General features: G+C 37.8%; 1 long non-coding RNA gene across 1 annotated transcript; it reads right to left on the bottom strand.

The window, feature by feature from the left end:
- Positions 1-1,083: 1,083 nt before the first annotated feature.
- LOC309965915 lies at positions 1,084-18,996 on the bottom strand. Its single transcript, XR_014326416.1, has 3 exons — positions 18,792-18,996; positions 12,811-12,943; positions 1,084-1,259 (listed from the first exon to the last, which is right to left on the bottom strand). It is a non-coding gene; the product is annotated as an uncharacterized lncRNA (long non-coding RNA).
- Between the last annotated feature and the right edge of the window lie 3,274 nt (positions 18,997-22,270).

Here is a 22,270-nt window from a genome sequence, read left to right as displayed (position 1 = left end):
ATACTTTGATTTAAATAATACTTTTGGTGGATTGGAGTAAGCTTGGAGTCAGAAGACCTGTATTTATATATTGGCACCTACTTTTACTAGCTATGTGACATTGAGCGAGGCCACAAATCCTTGAACTTCAATGTGATCATCTGGGACATGAGATAATAATAGAGTTATATCTACCTGTGTTCTTCAAATGAGTATGAATAAGACACAACAAAATGATTAACGTGGAATTACTTTGTAAAGTAAGCTTATAATGATTTGATGAATTATTATAGACAAAATAAAACAAATTGTAACAATATAAATAATTATTATATCAAGCAACTTCATACTTCATGAAAACTTTCTGAACTAAACCAAATTTTTAAAATGACTCTACTTTCAAGTATAATATGATTTATCTGAAAAGACATATAAACAAGAAGACTTAGCATTCTTCCACTAACACCATGTGAGCTTGGAGTTGTTTCCTCAGCTGTAAAGAGTGAGTATTGGTTTGGTGGCCTCCATGTTTTCTTGAAGCCCTAAAGTATGACTTGAGGAAAAAAGTCAAAAGAAAGCTGACTTTTGGAAGTCACATTTGGCATTAACAAAGGAAAACAGATGCTAGTGCATCTGGCTTTGATTGCAGATACAAGAATGAAAGGGAACCGTAAAGATTCAGTGGTATCTTTAAATCATATCAGCTTTTAAGAATAGTGGGTAGAATGACTGTATAAATAACCTGCATATGAATAACACAATATGAGACACTCATGGAAGTTTACAATAACCATGACAACCAAACTCCATATAGCTCCATATAGCTATGTCATGACTTTCTTTCAAAATGCAAAGTACTGTAAGACACCACACAGAACTGCTAAGTTTTCAATCAGGCTCTCAACTTTGGCATATATGCCTCCATAAACCCATGGGCACCGTACTTTGCACAGAGCCATGTGATGTTGTTTTGAGCAACCAGAGCACTAAAAGTCTGCAAATAGATCAGTCCTAGGCTGTCAGGCAGAACAAGACACGGGTACTCAACCTCGGGGACCTGGAAACCCCCCAAATTGGATGGAACATTTCATACATTACCTCATATCATGCTGCTAAGGAAGTACAGTAGGTAGAATTCTCCATTGTTTCCTCCCTCCCTCTGTTCTTCTCTTCTTTTCTTCCTTTCATCCTCTATATATTGAATAATAACATTTCAATGTGACTGCTAAGTACAAACATGACCCAGGGGAACTGTCTAGCTGAGGCAAGAGCCCATGTACCTGTCAAACCACCAACATATAAATAAAGAGTAGCAATGAGTCACTGAAACAAAGATCATGAAGAATAGTTCTCTAAGAAACACTTGAACTGACCCTTGAAAAGTTATCAAAATACATGAAGAGGGAGAGGCAAGAGAACATTTTATAAGTTTCAAAGAGAAATCAATTGGGTGACGTTAATTCAGTCTCACCTCCCAGTGTATCACCCCCTCACTAACCAATAAGCACAAACCACACACAGGCAGTTCTCCAGTTTAATATACAGTTCTGTGTCTCTGTTTCTTTGCCTCTGCTGCCCCCTTTGCCTGAAATACTCTCCCAAACTCCCATCCAAACTTGCTGACTTTTTCTTTGAAATGCAGATCAAGGGTAACTTTGTAAATCTTTGTGAAGCCTTCTTGGGCTCCTCCAGACGGCTTAGGCTTGCCTTCCTCTAGCCCCCCACTGCCCACTGACATAACTCCACTGCAACGTCCATCATTTTGCTGTGTCCATACCTATTCGTGCTGTGCCCAGGCTACCCGGTGTACTATTTGTTGTCTAAATCTCAGACCATCAACAGTGCAAAGCGCTTAGTAAATACGCAACATATGTTTCAGGAATGAATAAATTCTACAAAAACATTTGTAAACTTGGTTCATGTATATTGGGTAGTGGATTATTGGCTCTAAGTGTTAAGGGCTCCGTCTAATTGAGGTTATTCTCAAAGATACTACTATATGGCTTAATCCATAGTAAAAGAATTACAAAGGAATGGTTTGAGACTGCTGGACCCTCACCATCAAAAGAACCACCAAATGTAAATAGATAGCTAGTGGGAAGCAGCTGCATAGCACAGGGAGATCAGCTCGGTGCTTTGTGTCCACCTAGAGGGGTGGGATAGGGAGAGTGGGAGGGAGACACAAGAGGGAGGAGATATGGGGATATACATATATGTATAGCTGATTCACTTTGTTGTAAAGCAGAAACTAACACACCACTGTGAAGCAATTATACTCCAATAAAGATGTTAAAAAAAAAAGAACCATATGAAATGTATATATCAACCAATAAATAAATATTCACAAAAAGAGATAAATGAGGCACTCATACAACAACAGTGTCTGAGTCTTCTACAAGTGGTTTGTGATTGCAGGCTGCTTGTAACACCTTAAATAAAAGATTAATCTGTATGAGTTTTAGGTAGGTAGATGGGTAGGCAAGAACAGAGAACTGGTAACAAAGAGAAAGAATATTTAGATTAGTATTCAGAAATACCTAAGGTACATAATTCATTTCCCAGTGAGAATGAAACCCCCAAAATGACTGTTGCTAAAAGTATCATATTTACATATTGACATCTTAAACAAATTTTGTGCAACATTTTTATAATAAAAATGGAACAGTCTCTAGAGGGAAAAGGAATTTCACACATGTCAACCAACATCTGGAGATGGTGTGGCAATGAGAACCTGAAGGTTTTCCAGCTTCACAGTAGGTCACAATCCATGAAAGCCCTCATTTAGAATAAAATTGAGTGTGTAAAATGTACCCAGAATTCTCATGTGAGCTGACTTCCCAGTCACCACTGGAGGGGAGGAACTCCTTTCTATGCCCTAAGGAGTAGCAAGAGGAGGGAATAAAATCATCAGAAGTTAGAGCTGAAGTGTTTATGGGGATCATCTTCTTTTGCTATCCTTATTTTCAGATGAGAAAGCTTTCAGAGACCAGAAAGGTGAAGAAACTTACCAGGTAGTCAAAGAATTAGAAAATGTCAGAGACCAGTCCCTCCCACCAGGAAACTTGCACAATCCTCTTAGATAGCCTCATCCACCAGAGGGCAGACAGCAGAAGCGAGAAGAACTACAATCCTGCAGCCTGTGGAACAAAAACCACATTCACAGAAAGATAGATAAGATGAAAAGGCAGAGGTCTATGTACCAGATGAAGGAACAAGATAAGACCCCAGAAAAACAACTAAGTGAGTGGAGATAGGCAACCTTCCAGAAAAATAATTCAGAATAATGATAGTGAAGATGATCCAGGACCTCGGAAAAAGAATGGAGACAAAGATCAAGAAAATGCAGGAAATGTTTAAAAAGACCTAGAAGAATTAAAGAACAAACAAACAGAGATGGACAATACAATTACTGAACTGAAAACTACACTAGAAGGAATCAATAGCAGAATAACTGAGGCAGAACGGATGAGTGACCTGGAAGAGAGAATGGTGGAATTCACTGTTCACTGCTGTGGAACAGAATAAAGGAAAAAGAATGAAAAGAAATGAAGACAGCCTAAGAGACCACAGGGACAACATTAAATGCAACAACATTGGTATTATAGGGGTCCCAGAAGGAGAAGAGAGAGAGAAAGGACCCGAGAAAATATTTGAAGAGATTATAGTCAAAAACTTCCCTAACGAGGGAAAGGAAATAGCCACACAAGTCCAGGAGGCACAGAGAGTCCCATACAGGATAAACCCAAGGAGAAACACAGCGAGACACATAGTAATCAAATTAGCAAAAATTAAAAACAAAGAAAACTTATTGAAAGCAGCAAGGGAAAAACGACAAATAACATACAAGGGAACTCCCATAAGGTAAACAGCTGATTTCTCAGCAGAAACTCTACAAGCCAGAAGGGAGTGGCATGATATACTTAAAGTGATGAAAGGGAAGAACCTACAGTCAAGATTACTCTACCCGGCAAGGATCTCATTCAGATTCAATGGAGAAATCAAAAGCTTTACAGGCAAGCAAAAGTTAAGAGAGTTCAACATCACAAAACCAGCTCTACAACAAATGCTAAAGGAACTTCTCTAAATGGGAAATACAAGACAAGATAAGGACCTACGAAAACAAACACAAAACAATTAAGAAAATGGTCATAGGAACATACATATTGATAATTACCTTAAACATGAATGGATTAAATGCTCCAACCAAAAGACACAGGCTCGCTGAATGGATACAAAAACAATACCCATATATATGCTGTCTACAAGAGACCCACTTCAGACCTAGGGACACATACTGACTGAAAGTGAGGGGATGGAAGAAAATATTCCATGTAAATGGAAATCAAAGGAAAGCTGGAGTAGCAATACTCATATCAGATAAAATGACTTTAAAATAAAGAATGTTACAAGAGACAAGGAAGGACACTACATAATGATCAAGGGATCAATCGAAGAAGAAGATATAGCAATTATAAATATATATGCACCCAACATAGGAGCACCTCAATACATAAGGCAACTGCTAACAGCTCTAAAAGAGGAAATCAACAGGAACACAATAATAGTGGGGGACTTTAACACCTCACTTACACCAATGGACGGATCATCCAAAATGAAAATAAATAAGGAAACAGAAGCTTTAAATGACACAATAGAACAGATAGATTTCATTGATATTTATAGGACATTCCATCAAAAACAGCAGATTACACTTTCTTCTCAAGTGTTCATGGAAAATTCTCCAGGATATTTCACATCCTGGGTCACAAATCAATCCTCAGTAAATTTCAGGAAATTGAAATCATATCAACCATCTCTTCTGACCACAACGCTATGAGATTACAAATCAATTACAGGGAAAAAACCGTAACAAACACAAACATATGGAGGCTAAACACTACGTTATTAAATAACCAAGAGATCACTGAAGAAATCAAAGAGGAAATCAAAAAATACCAAGAGAGAAATGACAATGAAAGCACGATGATCCAAAACCTATGGGATGCAGCAAAAGCAGTTCCAAGAGTAAAGTTTATAGCTATACAAACCTACCTCAAGAAAGAAGAAATATCTCAAATAAATAATCTAACGTCACACCTAAAGGAACTAGAGCAAGAAGAACAAACAAAACCCAAAGTTAGCAGAAGGAAAGAAATCATAAAGATCAGAGCAGAAAGAAATAAAATAGAAACAAAGAAAACAATAACAAAGATCAATAAAACTAAAATCTGGTTCTTTGAGAAGATAAACAAAATTGATAAACTGTTAGCCAGACTCATCAAGAAAAAGAGGGAGAGGACTCAAATCAATAAAATTAGAAATGAAAAAGGAGAAGTTACAACAGACACCACAGAAATCAAAGCATCTTATGAGACTACTACAAGCAACTCTATGCCAATAAAATGGACAACCTGGAAGAAATGGACAAATTCTTAGAAAGGTATAACCTTCCAAGATTAAACCAGGAAGAAATAGAAAATATGAAAGACCAATCACAAGTAATGAAATTGAAAGTGTGATTAAAAACCTTCCAACAAACAAATGTCCAGTACCAGATGGCTTCACAGGTGAATTCTATCAAACATTTAGAGAAGAGCTAACACCCATCCTTCCCAAACTCTTCCAAAAAATTGCAGAGGAAGGAACACTCCCAATATCATTCTATGAGGCCACCATCACCCTGATACCGAAACCAGACAAAGATACTACAAAAAAGAAAATTACAGACCAATATGACTAATGAATATAGATGCAAAGATCCTCAACAAAATACTAGCAAACAGGATCCAACAACACATTAAAAGTATCATACACCATGATCAAGTGGGATTTATCCCAGGGATGCAAGGATTCTTCAATATATGCAAATCAATCAATGTGATACACCATATTAACAAATTGAAGAAGAAAAACTATATGATCATCTCAATAGATGCAGAAAAAGCTTTTGACAAAATTCAACACCATTTACGAAAAAAACTCTCCAGAAAGTGGGCATAAAGGGAACCTACCTCAACATAATAAAGGCCATATACCGCAAACCCACAGCAAACATCATTCTCAATGGTGAAAAACTGAAAGCATTTCCTCTAAGACCAGGAGCAAGACAAGGTTGTCCACTCTCACCACTATTATTCAACATAGTTTTAGAAGCCCTAGCCATGGCAATCAGAGAAGAAAAAGAAATAAGAGGAATACAAATTGGAAAAGAAGAAGTAAAACTGTCACTGTTTGCAGATGACATGATACTATACATAGAGAATCCTAAAGATGCCACCAGAAAACTACTAGAGCTAATCAATGAATTTGGTAAAGTTGCAGGACACAAAATTAATGCACAGAAATCTCTTGCATTCCTATACACTAATGATGAAAAATTTGAAAGAGAAATTAAGGAAACACTCCCATTTACCATTGCAATAAAAATAAAATACCTAGGAATAAACCTATCTAAGGAGACGAAAGACCTGTATGCAGAAAACTATAAGACACTGATGAAAGAAGTTAAAAATTATACTAACAGATGGAGAGATATACCATGTTCTTGGATTGGAAGAATCAATATTGTGAAAATGACTATACTACCCAAAGCAATCTACAGATTCAGTGCAATCCCTATCAAATTACCAATTCCATTCTTTACGGAACTAGAACAAAAAATCTTAAAATTTGTACAGAGACGCAAAAGACTCCGAATAGCCAAAGCAGTCTTGAGGAAAAAAAATGGAGCTGGAGGAATCACACTCCCTGTTTTCAGACTATACTACAAAGCTACAGTAATCAAGACAATATGGTACTGGCACAAAAACAGAAACATAGATCAATGGAACAAGATAGAAAGCCCAGAGATAAAACCACACACCTCTGGTCAACTAATCTATGACAAAGGAGGCAAGGATATACAATGGAGAAAAGACAGTCTCTTCAATAAATGGTGCTGGGAAACTGGACAACTACATGTAAAAGAATGAAATTAGAATACTCCCTAATGCCATACACAAAAATAAACTCAAAATGGATTCAAGACCTAAATGTAAGACTGGACACTATAAAACTCTTAGTGGAAAACATAGGAAGAACACTCTTTGACATAAATCACAGCAAGATCTTTTTTAATCCACCTCCTAGAGTCATGGAAATAAAAACAAAAATAAACAAATGGGACCTAATGAAACTTCAAAGCTTTTGCACAGCAAATGAAACCATAAGCAAGACGAAAAGACAACCCTCAGAATGGGAGAAAATATTTGCAAACAAATCAACGGACAAAGGATTAAACTCCAAAATATATAAACAGCTCATGCAGCTCAATATTAAGAAAACAAACAACCCAATCCAAAAATGGGCAGAAGACCTAAATAGACATTTCTCCAAAGAAGACATACAGATGGCCAAGAAGTTGCTCAACATCACTAATTATTAGACAAATGCAAATCAAAAGTACAATGAGGTATCACCTCACACCAGTCAGAATGGCCATCATCAGAAAATCTACAAACAACAAATGGTGGAGAGGGTGTGGAGAAAAGGGAACCTTCTTTCACTTTTGGTGGGAATGTAAATTGATACAGCCACTATGGAGAACAGTATGGAGGTTCCTTAAAAATCTAAAAATAGAATTACCATATGATCCAGCAATCTCAGTACTAGGCATATACCCAGAGAAAACCATAATTCAAAAAGACACATGCATACCAATGATCATTGCAGCACTATTTACAATAACCAGGTCAGAGAAGCAACCTAAATGCCCATCACCGGATGAATGGATAAAGAAGATGTGGTACATATATACAATGGAATATTACTCAGCCATATAAAGGAACGATATTGGGTCATTTGTTGAGATGTGGATGGATCTAGAGACTGTCATACAGAGTGAAGTAAGTTAGAAAGAGAAAAACAAATGTTGTATATTAACGCATATATGTAGAACCTAGAAAAATAGTACAGATGAACTGGTTTGCAGGGCAGAAATTGAGACACAGATGTAGAGAACAAATGTATGGACATCAAGGAGGGAAAGCCATTGGTGGGTGGGGGTAGTGGTGTGATGAATTGGGCAATTGGGATTGACATGTATACACTGATGTGTATAAAATGGATGACTAATAAGAACCTGCTGTATAAAAAAATATTAAATAAAATTCAAAAATTAAAAAAAAGTCTTAAAATCTTGATTAAAAAAGAAAGAAAATGTCAGAGTTGGAGCTAAAACCCAAGATTCTGATTCCCAGTCCAGTGTTCTTTATTCTAACCTAGATTATGTCAAAATCAGTTCAAAAATGAAATATTACAGCTACTAGGATTTACATTCAGATGAGTTTCTGCAAGGAACTAGATTTTGCTTCATGTTACAATGTCAAGCCTTTGTTTCCTTCTTGTTTACAGAGTGACATGGACCACAGTCTCCTAGTGACATCTGGTGTCTAAATCAGGGTAATACAAAATATAGGAATGATAAAAATAAAGTACTTTTGTATTTATGTTTATTAACATTTTTCTAGGGTTATTAAGTCCAAAATTTGGAAAGTATGTTAAAATTTTTGAAGATAGTCTTTCATTGTTCCCCTCTCATTAATATGTCTATAAACAAAGCTCTGTTTTATAGTAATTTTCTTTTTAATAACAGTGAATTGTTGCCAGTATTGTGCCATCTGAACCTAAATTACATAATCTATTCAGAAAGACCTAAGAGAACTTACTACATGACAGAAACAGTTCTAGCAAAGGTAGATATCTATTACCCCTTTCTTCAGGAACCTCACTGCCTATCTGGAGAAATAAACTCGTTACAGGGAACTATAATAAATGTGATAAGGGCTAAAATTAAGATATGTAAAAATATGCTGATGAAAGGATGATGAGGAAGGAATGACTGATTGGGAAGTCAGGAAACCTTCAGAGAAAATGAGACCTTTTTAACTTAATTCTGAAAAGGGGTTGGAAGTCCACTTGACTTAAAAAGCAAAAGGTCTCAATTCATTCTCTCAAATGTATCAAAAAGCATCTAGCATCCAAATATATTTTTATTAAATTTAATTTCATGAGTATGAATGTCGCTGATATTTCTTCAGTATTGATCAACTTGGTCCTTGTAGGGAAAAAGAGTATGTTACTGTTTCTGGTCAATAACACAGGGGTGTTCCTAGTGTTCTCAATATTTCTTATTTCTATATCTGGTAAGTAGAGGACCTGGGGGACAGAAACCAGAGTTGTCTGACTTTGAGACACTCAAGTGTTATTTACTGAATGCCTACTATGTATCAGATATTCTCCGTGGTGCTAGAGATAGAACAGTAAACAAAAGCCAGGCCCTCATTTTACTTACATTCTAGAAGGGAGAGAAGTCAATAAATAAATAAGTAAAATATATTGTAAGTCAGATAGCTATAAATATTATTAGGAAAAATTGATGAGGGATGGTGGATAGATAGTGCTGAGAGGAGTATCATTTTAAATATGGTGGTTATGGAAAGCCTCCCTGAGAAACTGACATTTTAGCAAAGACCTGAGGGAGGTTATGGAGGGAGACGTGGGTATTTGGGGGAAAGTGCTCCAAGTAAAGGGCACAATAAAACTCTGTGTTGGAAGCATGCGTTGAGTGTGAAGAATACCAAGGAGGACAGTGTGATTAATGAATGAGGCCTGAAAAGAGAAGGATAAGTTAGGTCTGAAGAAAAAAATGGTGGCCAGATCACGCAGGTCTGTTGGCCATTGTAAGGAGGATGGTGGGAAACCACTGTAGAGTTTAGGGTTCAAGGGTGACATTACCCAATCTGACCTAGCTGCTATGTTCAGAACAGACCATAGGAGGGAGGCAAGTGCTGAATCAGAGACACCAAAAGTAGAGTATTGTATTTACCCAGGAACCAGATCAGGGCCACCTGGAGGAGTTGGCCTTGGGAGAGGAATAATTAGATTATTTATACATTTTGAAGGTATAATTAACAGTATTGATTGATGGATCAAATATGTATGAGAAAAAGAGAAAAGTCACTTGGGAAGGGGCGGTGACTCCAAGTTGCTTAAGCAACTGGAAGAAGAAGTTGACGTTAAATGAGATCGGGAAATGTACAGAAAGATCAGGTTTGGAGGAGCTGGTATCAAGAGTCCAACTTAGGATGTATTAAATTTGAGATGTCTATTAACTTTGCAAGTGAGGATGTCCAGTAGCAGTTGAATAGAATCTTAAGTTCAGGGGAAAGAACATTTGAATATCATCAACATACAGATAATATTTAAAGCCATAAGAGTGGGTGATATCACCTTGCGAATGAGCGTTGATACAGAAGAGAAGGGATCTAAGAACCAAACCCCAGTGAACCCCAGTGGAGAGATGAGAAGAGTCAACAATGGGAGCTAGAAGAAACAACCAAGGGAAATAGGAGGACTGAGAGGGAAGCTTCCAGAAGGCAAGTGAAGAAAGTATTTCAAGGAAAGAGTCATCCACAACCCAATCAAAAAATGGACAGATGATCTAAATAGGCATTTCTCCAAAGAAGATATACAGATGGCCAATAGGCACTTGAAAAGATGCTCAACATCACTAATAATCAGAGAAATGCAAAGAAAGACTGCAGTGAGGTATCACCTCACACCAATCAGAATGGCCATCATTAAAAAGTCTACAAACAGTAAATGCTGGAGAGTGTGTGAAGAAAAGGGAACCCTTCTACACTGTTGGTAGGAATGTAAAATGGTGCAGCCACTATTGAGAACAGTACAGAGGTTCTTTCAAAAACTAAAAATAGAACTATTATATGATCCAGCAATCCCACTCCTGAGCATATATTTGGAGAAAACTGTAATTCAAAGAGATACATGCACCCCAATGTTCATAGTAGCACTATTTACAATAGCCAAGACAGGGAAGCAACACAAATGTCCACCAATTGATGAATGGATGAAGAAGATGTAGCATACATATATATATGAATACTACATGGCTATAAAAAAGAATAAAATAGTGCCATTTTCAGGAACATGGATTGACCTAGAGATTATCATACTAAATGAAGTAAGTCAGACAAAGACAAATATCATATGATATTACATATATGTAGAATCTAAAATATGATACAAATGAACTTATTTACAAAACAGAAACAGACTCACAGATATAGAAAACAAACTATGGTTACCAAAGGGGAAAGCGGGGTAGGGATAAATTACGAGGATGGGATTAACATATATACTACTGTATATAAAGTAAATAACTAACAAGGACCTACTGTTTAGCACAGGGAACTATATTCAATATCTTGTAAAAACCTATATGGAAAAGAATATGTATATGTATAACTGAATCACTTTGCTGTGTACCAGAAACTAACCCAACACTGTAAATCAACTATACTTCAATAAAAAAATTTTTTTTCAAAGCTATGAGAAGTTAAGACAAAGACTGAGAGTTTACCAATGATTTTAGCACAATGGAAGTCATTCATAATCTTGAGAAGGGCTACTTTTTGTTTATTGTGGACACCTTTTGGAGTAGATTCAAGACAGAACTGGAAGAGAGAGAGGGGACAGAATGAGCAAAAGAAACCTCTTTCAAGGAATTCTGATACATAGGGAAGCAGAGAAATCAAGTAATAGTTGGAGATTATTTAAAGAAGGTTTTTTTTTAAAAAAAGATATTATACTATGTTTGCATGATTTTGGTAATGGTCTGGTTGAGACAGAGAAATATTGCATAAAAGAAGAGAGAAAGAGTCTAATTGCTGAAGTGAAAGGGAGTGAGACCCAGTGTACAAGTATTAGCATATAGGATCATGGTTAGTTCATTCCTAGTAGCTTGAAAGAAGAGAGAATACTCATGTGCAGATAGAACAGGTTAGTTGATGTGGTGGCAGCAGGACAGAGGAGCTCACTACGGATTATTCTAGGGTACAACCAAGGACCTGAGTAGCTGAAGTAGAATGGAAGTTCTCTGAAGGAGAGGTCAGGATTTTGGAAATTTAATCCATGGACATTTATCATGAGTTATGACAGGAGTGTTAGAAAAACTTATATGACACACAGGAGTGCTGTAAAGACATATATGATACAATCTTAAGACAATAAATAAGAGTAATAAGTAACATAATCTAATGATATGAGCATTATGCTGGGGGAGTTTTAAGGAGAACAGAAGGAAAATGATCTGGAAGTGTCAACTAGGAGAAAGAAGGACAGACAACATTTCTACATCTAGGTGCAGCAACAGAAGAGGTATTAGAAACAAGCCAGCTACCCCTTGAGAGCATGTATGCCCTAAATTTGTTATTGATATTTTTATTTCAACAGATATTTATTGGAATGCCAACTGCCTTCAGGTCAATAAATGAGGACTTCATAAATAAGGGCTTTAGTATCGTTTGAGCCTGCCATTTATTTTAATGTTTCACCCCATTCATATGTATTGGAATCCAGCATGTTTTAGAGAAGATGGGCACTCACATGTCTATGTTCTAGCCAATTTCCAACTCAGAAAACAATATTGTGCTTCCCTACATATCTTCCTGCTATTTCAATGGACAAAAACTGTTCTCTGCTTCCTCTCTGGCACTCAGCAGAAAGAACGCTGCCTGCATGTTTCCAGAGCATGAGGCTCTAATCAAATGGTGCTTTATATTGCCTCCTAATGGTGACGCAGCCTCTTCAAAGTGCTTTCAGAGTCTGTAGAGGAAAATTACCCAACAGACGTAAAACCTGCTAGGAACTTAATCATGTACCCTAAGCAGCAGATCACTCAGATATAATAGGCTAGAGATTTCATTTAATTTTGTTTTGTTGGTCACATATAAGCATCCCTGTACGCCCACGTGTTCCCTCTTCCAGACTTACAAATCGTGTTTTCTTGAATTTGTTCTCTTTTTCAATTCAAACACTCCTAATGATTCTTCTTTGACAAGAGTCTTTCGCTCCGACAGTTCAATTCAATTCATCCACATGCTTATTATGAGCAAGATCTCAGGTCCTAGTGGGAAAAGGAATGAAAAGATGAATGACTTCTGCTCCCTGCAGGCCAAAGCCTTGCTCTGAAGGAGGACGTTTGGCTCACGTTGCTTCCCTAACCTTTTGGCTGAGTGAGAACAGAATATAGTCTCAAGCTTCCTCACATCAACACTCCCCTGGGGTAGTGCCTGGAAAGAGGGATTACTAAGAGGCACCTCAGATGCTTCTTGTGCACATTGAGCCATCCTAATAAAACATCTGTATTTCTCATCTGGATCTTCCCTTTATTAAGGGCTAAGGGATTCTATATTCCCCAATTTCTTCCTGCTTCAACGTTTTAGCATGTATATACTAAAACACAATTCAGTTCATGTAACTACTTTGCCAAAGTTCTATTTCTCCCTTTGTTTATTCTAAAATAAACGTTGCAGTCTTTAGCTAGGAACACAAAGTATTCTAAAATCTGCCTGCAACCCATCCTCTGACTGTATGTGGGGACACAGTCCTCTTTCATGGAATAAACAGTTTGTTGGAGTCAGAGACCTCATTCCAAATCACAGCTTTTCCTATGAATCAGTCTTGGTGGTGTGTTGTGTGGTATGATAACATGAGTTCAAAGCAATGGCTGAGCAAACTTCAACATCCTCATCTGTAAACTGGGACAACTACAGGCCACCTCATAAAAAATGTGAATGTAAATAAGATAATGTAAACCTTTGTTTCAGTACCTGGCACTTAGTAAGCATTAAAAAATAATAATAGCTATGATTACCATATCATTCTGCTTATTCTATTTCTTTATGTTCCAGACAAGTGGACTACTAGTGACCCAGAGGTTCATGCTTATTCCCATCTTGGGAATCATAAGTAATCAAGTGTACATCACTGTAAATGGGGTCTCCCCCTACCCTCTATCAAAGTCAACTGCTCTTTGTAAGCTGAGCTCAAATGCCCTCCCTTGGAGGGCTTCCCAGACCATCTCACAGCAAGGATGATCACTGTTCCCTCCTCTCTGCACAGTTGTTTCTTTCCGACTTGGCCATGATCACATATTTGTATGCATTGAAATTACTATTATAAAAATGTGATTTTCCTTAAAACTATTTATAATAACGTGCAATTATTTTGTCTTGCATATGTTCTTAATGCTTCACCCCACTGCCATCTTCCAGACTATTTCCTCCATGAGAGTAGGGATCACCAGCTCTTGTGCTCACCACTGTGAGATCCATATCCTGACTGAGTGCCTGTTACATAATTACATCTGGCACTCACTAGACATTTGATTAAAAATTTTCATATTTTAAGTCAGGAATCATGTTATATTTTGTGTCCCTTAAAAAACTACCACAGAGTAAAGTATGTGACAAGCAAATTTACTTCTCCTGATGAATGCCTACTCCAGTATAGAACAGAAATGCCAAAGAAAAAAAATCTGCAGTTAACAAGACAGTTGTTTCACTAGAGACACTGTATTAGTTTCCTAGGGATGATATAACAAAATTCCACAACTGGGTGGCTTAAACAACAGAAATTTATTGGTACAGTTCTGCAGGCTAGAAGCCCCAAATCAAAATGTTGGCAGGGTTGGTTCCTTCTGAGGGCTGTGAGAGAAAACTCTGTTCTGTGTCCCTCCTGCAGCTTCTGTTGGTGATAAGGATTGGCATCCTTGGCATGTAGAAGCATCACCCTGACCTCGGCCTTCTTCTTCATAAGACATGTTCCCTCTATGAACGTCTATGACCAAATTTCCCCTTTTCATAGGGACTCTAGTCATATTGGATTATGGCCCACTCAAATGGCCTCATGATTTCCTCTGTGAAGACCCCCTCTCCAAAGAAGGTCACATCTGAGGTACTAGGGGTTAAAACTTCAATATATAAAATTTGGGGAAACATATTCAACCTAGAACAGGCACATATAAATTGGGCTGGAGCATAGAAGTGACACATTTCTAGACTTAGTCCCACCAAAAAAGATTTGAGGTGGCTTATAAGAGAGTTGTGGAGTTTGGGTGAAATGGGGTCTAAGGACTGTCATTGAGTATGGGGTTTCTTTTTGGGATAATGGAAATGCTTTAAATTTGATTTTGGTGATGGTTGCACAGCTCTGTGAATAGATTTAAAAACTATTGAATTGTATACTTTAAATGAGTGAATGATATATGAATTATATCTCAATAAAGCTGTTAAAAAGAAAACTAGGAAAAAAATAAGATTCACAAAGTACAACAGAATGAAAAATAAACAAGAATATAGGGAAGATGTACTAAATAAGCATAGTTCCCTAACATGTTATGGGCTATAAAATGGCTAAACACTAACAATTCTAAACTGTTTCAGCCAAAGGAAGATACTCTATGCACATTTCTGTCCAATGGAAGGAAATTTTCATTTGAGATCTCCATGAATAATACACCCTTTTTGGGAAGAGAAGTGCATTTTAAATGGTGTAGGCAGTGGTCAACACACACAGGGAGAAACAAAGACAGAGGCAGGAAATAGAGGGACACTGCACATATACACCTGGATATGTACAGTGAATTCTGAACACTAAGGATGTATATATATATGGTTAATTTCTTTTCAGTACAAAGAATCATCTGAATGCAGAAGAACAGAATATGAAGACGCATAGAAGAGCATTTGCAGAATTTAGGCCATGCAAAAGAGAAGAATTCTTTAATTGTATTTCAAAGTCCTCAGTTATAGAACTCCTCCATATTTGGGGCTGGGACAATGTTACCTTACTCTTGCTGTCAAAATTTTAGAACCCAGAATGTACAAACCCAAAGCTATAATAGTGATGATGATGATGATTTTGGAGGTGTCCTATCTGCTGAAATATGAGCTAGCACAAACATCTGTCCCACTTGCTTATTAAGCCAAATTACTTTCCTGTGTGCAGAGTTTTAATTGAACAATAGAGTTGATCTGGGATGACAAAGTCCAGAGTGTTTTTGTCAGTAACTTACTCCATGTTTATGTAAAGTCAATAACGAAAATGGAAAGGGAAAAAAAGTGTTTATGACCTCAATTCTTTTCAATTGAAAGGAGGTACAGAAAGAAACTTAAAAAAATGAGAAAACTACTCTGGCCTCTTAAGAATCTCGGCTTCATACCTCTAAAGAAGTTATGCTTCCTCTCCTCCCTGCTTCTCATTTCACCCCATTATATAGCACCATGTTCCCCGGGGGCTTCTGAATGAAGGGCATGACTCAGCTGTGTTATGTATCTATGATAGTAAATACACTGGTCTTGCAATGCCCAGGCTGCTTTCTAGTGAAAGTAAGACATTCAGATGCTTAGGCTTGACAAAAAGTAGTAATAATAAAGGCAGACTTCTCCTACTGAGTTACTCGGCTTAGCTGTAAAAATTGTCTGAAATACTTCCCACTTATGCCTAAATACAAAACACACTAATGATTGCCGTAGATAATTTTATTTTATATTTTATTCTGTAACCAAACTGAATATTATCATATATATCTAGTGTGTTGCTTACTTAACATTTCATTTATTTTCAACTGCCCATGTAAACCATTTATCACAATCCCAGACACATAACAAATAAGCAATAACTGTTAGTTATTATTACATTATTATTTCTTTTATTTAAAAAAATTGTTATCCTTACTATGTGTTGTTTTATTTACTCAAAGATGATTCCAGAATTTTTACAGCAGCTGTTGCAGCTTGTTAAGAAAAGTAATTAAGAATGAAAGTACTATGAATAATTTTGTAGCAGTTTAAATAATTTTAAAAGCTAAATAGTTACAAAGTAAGAGGACTTTACATTGTTCTGTTACCATTTCTTTTAAACCACAGCTCTTGATTCCTGGTCTAGTGTTCTTTCTATTAAACAGCAAAATCCAGTTGAATTATATATTAGTATATGATAACAAGAAAATAATATCCAGATAGAAACACAGATGGAATTGGGCAGCTTTCCCAAGATCAGGAAGAAGAGTATCTAAGAGACACAGGAATGATCATCTAAACAGAAGCTAAGCTGTAGATGGATATTTTGGCAATCCATGGCGGGAACCCTGGTTCTTCTGGAATCTGAAACTATGTTGCAATTTAGTCCAGAGACTAAATCTGTTCCCTCACTATTAGCAGTAGCTGGAAAATCCCTACACACTGTAAAAACTAAATAATATATATATTTTTTATGGGCAGAAGGTTAAAGGATTTTTTTTTTCTTTTTCTTTTTTTTTTGCGGTTCGCGGGCCTCTCACTGTTGTGGCCTCTCCCGTTGCAGAGCACAGGCTCCGGATGCACAGGCTCAGCGGCCATGGCTCACGGGCCCAGACGCTCCATGGCATGTGGAATCTTCCCAGACCGGGACACAAACCCGTGTCCCCTGCATCGGCAGGCGGACTTTCAACCACTGCGCCACCAGGGAAGCCCAAGGATTATTCTTCTAGAAAAACTCCTGGTTTCCACTTCATATCAACTTTCTTGTGACTGGGCTTTCCAAAGAGAGCCCTCCTTACTGGCTTGCCATTTAGGGATAAGCCATTCCCTTACTCATTTAGGTCTGAGATCTGGAAGCATTCCTTAACCTATCAATTCAGCTAGGACAAAGGTAGAGTTTTAAAATCTAATTTGTACTATAACACATTTTTAAAGGAGAATTAAAAGAAAAAACTGGAGCAAAAAGACATAGAGAAAAAAATTCTAATCCAAATTCAAACTCCACAATGTGTTTCGACTGGTTGGCGTAATTCTTCATTCTTTCTGGAGAATGTCACCTTGAAACCCTCACCCTCAGGTCTTCATCACCCCGCCCAACTCCCTCCTCTCCTTTGATTTACTTGCTGTGAAGGGGAAGAGCTGGAACAGAAGAACAGATCAGCTTCCTCATCGGAGTGGACAAGAAACAATGAACTGAATTGCAAAACCTGCATTAATATCACTTCATATAATCATGTCAGAGTCACAGGTGGATGAGCCAATTCTGAGTAACAGCTTGATTTTCCTGCCACTTCTGAAGGGTAAAGAGGTCTTTCTCCTCCAAAGCCATTCTAGCTAGCAAACTTATATCAAAAAAAAGAACTTTTTTGCATACTATTGGCCAGTGGCTCAAAATACATCTTGTTTAGTTCAGCTCTTGGCAGAAGAAAACGTGGAAATTCATAAAGAGTTTCTTAACCAAGATATAGTGCATATCAGTCATAGTATAGACATTTCTGAAGAAAATTACAAAGTATTCTAGTGCAAGAGGGCATTGAGTACCCCAATATAAATCAGAAGAGTGTGAAATAGCTCACAACCTCGTCTAAGCCCTCAAATGGTTGCTTAACGAGCTACTGCTCCAACAACAACAAAGTCCTTATAAACCTAAATAACTTGCATTAGAGATATCGTTGGCAAGAGATCCTTGCCTGATACCCATTGGACTTGCGATAAAATTCAAAATCCTGAACCTATAAATGAGAAGTGTTAAATTAATTAAAACAGGAAACCATTAGATGGTGTGGCCCTAATGCCACGGTGGCCCATGTAACCAAACCCAAATCTAACCCTATAAATGCCTTAATGTTATGAAATCAAAATGCTAAACACAGCCAATCACAAACAGGAAGCAAGGCTTTAAACTATACCCAATCAATAATTTTCTTACTTTTTTCCCGACTTTTCTCTAGAAAAGCCTCTCCCTGAGCTCCTGTCAGTGGCGCATTCCTAACCACTTCTGGTTTGATGTTGCCAAATTCCATTCGATTTTTGCTCTTATAAATTCTTAAAAATTTTAATATACCTGAGTTTATCTTTTAACGGTTCTGGTTTCAGACTGTGGAACCAAAGGAGACTCCCTCCAACCTCCCCCAACACGCCCAGGAGCAAGAAGCAACCAAGCAGTTGTACCTGCTGAGCCCCTGAATTCCCTGCTTTCTCGGTGCCTCTGGAGACGGTGGGTACATCCCTCTTGGATCCTAGCTCTGCAGCATTTACATTATCAGCTTCCAGAATTTATTCGTGCATTTCTTTTTCCAGACTGGGTCCGGAAACTGGCCAGAGTCAGACTGGGTTTGACTTACTGGACTGGGTCTGGGCTTGGACTGGGCCTAACTTAAGCCTCGGGTAAATAAAATTTTGTCCTAAGGCTGAACAAACAAGTTAACCTTATCAACAAGTATTTTGAATTCAGTGACCACAGTGGAGAAATTTTAACTTCGATAAGCTTGTCTCTATATGAGGTAACCTAGAGAAAATGAGGTCTCAGACAAGCACTCACCATAAAGGGTATAGGGAAAATTATTTTTCCTCTGCTACAGTTCCTGGTGACCAAGATGGGACCTGCTGGGACACCCCACTCGTTCCAGAGCCTGCAAATGGGATCCTGGGCAAAATGGCAGAAGCCAGCAAAGGGTGAGAATTCCTACCAAAGTTAGTTCTCTCAGATCTCTATCTGTGGTGCTTGGTAGAGAGAGGAAGGTAAATTTCAGGCTGTTCCTTCCTTTCCAAATTCAGATTGCCAGGCCAAAAAAAAAAAAGTAAGAATTAGATCTTTGACTTGTGACTCATGAATTTGCTTTCAGGTACTCATTGGTTGTCTGCGCTTTCTCTCCCAAGAACAGCTATTACCTTCTTGTCTGTTTTGTTTTGTGTCCTGAGAACTTGGCTTGACAATTGTCAGGTTGTGGACCCCTAAAATATGACTGGAGATAAATGTGGGTTACATCCTATTGGTGGCTAGATATGGCTGAACAGAAACGTGCATTGTACCATATTTGCAGTTAGGGTCCTACCACTATTGCCAGCTCTCAGGATAATTGTCTAATCCATTTTTTCCTTTGCCGATCTGTGCAAGTGGCTCTGGATATTGAGAGGATAGTATCTTTTGCATCCCTTTAGACCATTGGGAATTAAGAGGACATTGAAAAAGGTGATTAGAGGGCTAAAGACACCTGAAGCATTTAAGTTGGTGACAATCTTTCTTCCAGTGTCCTGGCTCTTTGCAATAATAGTAGAAATTAGGAGGGCTTTGGTTTTGCTTGGGAACCTTCATTAGCTGGAGTTGAAAATCAAGAATTTTAGCAGTCTTTCTTTTAGATGACTCATCTAAGGTGCGAGTGAGCTGATTTGCCAAATTAACTAAATCTGGAGTGGACATAGTTTCTCATTCCACCATGGTCCTTTTAACTGAGAAAGAAAGACACCAGTTCAAAATGTTAACAAGCATAGAGTTAAAGGCTACCCAAGTAGATTCAACATCTGAAGGAAGATGAGGATTTTCTTTGAAAAAAATCTGAAGTTGATTATAAGAGCCATGAAAAGGTTCATCAGATTTTTGTGTGCTAGCCTGAATTTTGTTCCAATCAGTAGGCTTAAGAAAAGCTACTGTAAGTGCTGGGTAGAGTTCTACAGCGAGTGTTCTAGCCTCTTGCCAAAAGTTAGGAGTTTGTTTTTTTAAATCTCTTTCAGGGAGTTCCCATTGGGCAAGTTTCATCCAATGTTTGGCCTGACTCTCACCAACAAGCATGTAAACTAACTGATATAGATCTGAAAAACCAGGCTGGGAAGTCTGATAACTATGTTGAATTCTTCAGCAAACCTATGGGGTGGGGGTGATCCTTACTTTAGGAAACTCTTTAACTGTGGCTCACAATTTGGCCTTAGTCCAGGGAACATAAAAAACTTGAGGTTTGTTTATATCATCAGAAGACTTAACTTTAAAGGGGCAGGTGCTGATAGGTTCAGAGGAGGAGAGAGTGTGGAAAGTTTTAGGAAAGAAGGGAAGTTCGGTGAGAGAATTGGAATGGAGAAGCAGAGGTTATAGGGGAGGTAGAGGCAGTGCAGAACAGAAGGAGAAAGATGGCGCTGGAGGTGGGGCCTGAGCACAAGGATGGCTCCCATGCATCTGGATAAAAAGACTTGGGAGGTTGGGGGAGGGAAAGAGCAGCCTCAGAAACCATTGTGTCTTTCTTTAATTGTTCGTTTGCCTCAGTTATTTAAAAATTGTATTTTTCAGAGAAGAAATTTTAGACTTCTGATAACACTTGAAAGCCTCAAAATACCAATCGACATAAGTATCCCATTCAGTTTTGACAATTTTAAAGCCATGGCTGTCCAATACAATTTTAAGAAAAGTAAGTTTGGGGAGTTCAAAAAGTTCCCCGTAATGGGCATCAGTGTTCTAAATTACTTTTGGTTAAGTAGGTCCACTTAGATAGAAATGTGCGTGAGGAGGGACTGTGGTTTTAATTTATAAAACCAGCTGGGGTTTCTGAAAAGAGAGGGCGTGCTCAAAACTTTTAGATAACTCGGATGCCATTTCTTAGAGGTTTTACTCTAGAGAAAAGCAAAGAAAAATCCTAAACTGCACAATTTCAATAGGTACAGGCTGGTTCCAAAGGAATCTGACCAAAGGCTTAGCAGCACATTTCCGGTAGGAGCAGCCCAATTGCAAAAGAGTCAGTGCAAAGTACCAAATGAGTATTCAGAAAAAAGATAGAGCCTTTAAGAGAAAGGACAAAACCTTCAAAAAAAAAAAAAAAAAAAGCAGGTCCTGTGAATAAAGCCTGGAAAGTTTTAAAATGCAAAAAGAGCACAGCTCCAGGGTCTTCAAGAAACCAGTGAGCTCAGTGGGCTCTGTGGGTACCAGCAGCAAAGAATACCCCCAATAACCAGCCTCAGAGTTATTGGGGGGTCTTCTCTGGATCCCACTCTCTGACACCAAGTAATGTTGACCTACACAATAAAACAGCCAGTTATTTTACCAGCAAATTGAGTTTATTTGAGAACAGAAAAAAAAATGCAATTTGGGACATACAATTTATGGTGGTGAACCACAGGCAAGTCTGGAGGACAAAGGAGAGGAAAGTTCTTTTCTAGGAAAGGGAGAAGTGAAGGAGTTGTTATAAACAGAGAGTCCTATTATAGGAACTGGAAGTTTTCATTGGCTAAGCTGTGACAGTTTCTCATTGGCTGGTCTGTGTCCAAGCAAGGATAAATTCTTTCTGCTTCCTGCTGGGCCGTAAAGTAGTAACCTTCTTCCTGTTGGAGGCATAAAGGTAAGTTTCTTCCTGTTGGGTCTGCAACTGACATTAAGTGGTAGGGCATGAGAGCTCCCCCTTCTGGCCTCCCAACTCCATTCTAAATGAGGTTTCTGTTTAATTTTCCTAAAGAAAATTGAAGGTAATGTAGTTGAATGGATAGGTCAGCTTCATTGTCGTTTAGGTTGCAACCCATTCTTTGAGGAATTGAAAACAACTGTATTTTTCTTACAGATCAAGTCTTTACAAGAACAGAAATGCAGCTCTAGAAACAATTAAAAGCTCACCTATCTTTTTACCAATCCCCAAACCTCCTCTATTCATCTCAAAAGACTTGTAAGTATTGTA

Source organism: Leucopleurus acutus (assembly GCF_964270905.1).
Source record: "Leucopleurus acutus genome assembly, chromosome: 8".
Taxonomy (NCBI): domain Eukaryota; kingdom Metazoa; phylum Chordata; class Mammalia; order Artiodactyla; family Delphinidae; genus Leucopleurus; species Leucopleurus acutus.
Note: the sequence above shows the minus strand (reverse complement) of the source record. Positions and strands in the feature narration are given on the sequence as shown.